This window comes from Anneissia japonica, unplaced genomic scaffold, assembly GCF_011630105.1.
Source record: "Anneissia japonica isolate Jap-2015-1 unplaced genomic scaffold, ASM1163010v1 scaffold9_len2422644_cov172, whole genome shotgun sequence".
NCBI classification, from domain to species: Eukaryota; Metazoa; Echinodermata; class Crinoidea; order Comatulida; family Comatulidae; genus Anneissia; species Anneissia japonica.
This window is the reverse complement of record NW_022758107.1, coordinates 1,582,605-1,584,368: the sequence shown is the minus strand read 5'-3', so window position 1 is coordinate 1,584,368 and position 1,764 is coordinate 1,582,605. Positions and strand designations below refer to the sequence as shown.

The following is a 1,764-nucleotide window of genomic DNA, read 5'->3' as shown; positions in this document are numbered from 1 at the left end:
GGATTTGATATTACTCTATTATTGATTCAAAGGTGTAGCCTACATTATCATCATATTTCTTGTGAGTAAATTGTCCTTACTACACTTTTATGACTTCTACCATGAATGATTTTCCCATATTTCTGGACGAGCCTAAAAAGGTTCGAAGTCTGAGTTCATGCTTTATTGCTTAATTTACTTTAGCATGGTCTACCTCCACGTCTGTTCTATACCTGGCTCATTACCTGCCCACCTAAGCGTCAATTCTTCTGACAAAATGTTTCTTTTGTTTGCAATAACCGCGCTATAGTCACAATGAATAGAAGTTGATAATTGACAGCGATGCTATAAACGTAAGAGGAAAGAATGAATGATTTGACAATGCAACATGTGGTTAACTTAACTAACACCAATGCCATAAAAACATGCTCCATTCCCATTGCCAGTTAACATCCGGTTTACTAAGATAGGATAATATATATGTATAGATTTTATTGTAAAATTCAATTCAATCGATTCAATACATCATCAAAATGTAACTATTACATTTTTTTTTTATTAATTAGAGTAGAGTATAAAAATTAAATTGATGACTAAGATAGGTCAGGTCTACGAGTGTGTGTAACTAATATGTAGGAGACCGAAAGAGTTCAACCCCTGTCTCTTATACACATCTAGATGTGTATAAGAGACAGATATTAGGCCCTATACCACATTCACAAGTACTAGAAACGTTTCACATTTGGTCGCTTTTAGTGACGTGCGAGTACGAAATCAGTGATATCGTGGCCTTTATTGTACCTACAATAGATAACTCGAGTTGTCATTCCACTTGCATAACACACGTTAACACTGTGATGAATGGGATATTTCAATGAGCGACAATGTTATACAAATTAAAATTAAAAGATTTTTAAATTTTAACATTAAAATGTAGGGTTCATATGTCTTTAATAAGATGCCGAGCGGTTAGCAGGGGCGCCGCAAGCATAGCAATATCGGCGCTGGTTCGAACGGCACGCTCGCCTATATGGTTCTGGTGGTAAGACCCCCTGTGCTGGACACGAAGGGACCCTTAGGGGCGAAGAAAGTCATTGATCGAGTCACTAGTCCACATTTCAAGCGCCCTGAGCATCTTACATTAGATGGATTTGTGCGCTATATAAAACTACACTATTATTATTATTATTAATTCAGTAGCGTATCTAGGCCTATATATAAATCATCAAAGAAAGGTAAATACAGTGTTCGAATAAAGGACATAATAATACAACGAATGTAGTCCTGTAAATAAATGAATGAAAAAATTGTGTAATAAAATGCCTCTGGCGGGACTCGAAACTGCGACCTCTCGCTGTGAAGGCGGGCGTCATAACCATTAGACCACGGAGGCTTAATAATTGAACAGATTCAAATACCACCAGATACACTCTATTACACAATAAGTACGGCTAGGAACAAATAGTTGCGTATAATATAAATCAAGATAGCCGTAAACACTGTTAAATTAGGTATTATATAAATCATCAAAGAAAGGTAAATACAGTGTGCGATCGAATAAAGGACATAATACATCGTGTAGCATAGCTCTCAATAAATGTAGTCCTGTAAATAAATAGGCCTATACTATATATACATATATATCGTGGTCTAGTGGTTATGACGCTCGCCTTGTCAGCGAGAGGTCGCAGGTTCGAATCCCATCGGAGGCATTTTATTACACAATGATTTTTCATAGGACTTTATTCGTTGAAAAGCTACAGGGTAGCCTACGATGTTCCACCA

General features: G+C 36.7%; 1 non-coding gene across 1 annotated transcript; it reads right to left on the bottom strand.

Moving 5' to 3' along the window:
• Window positions 1–1,299: 1,299 nt before the first annotated feature.
• Trnastop-uca lies at window positions 1,300–1,372 on the bottom strand. Its single transcript has one exon. It is a non-coding gene; the product is annotated as a tRNA-Sec (tRNA).
• Window positions 1,373–1,764: the final 392 nt, after the last annotated feature.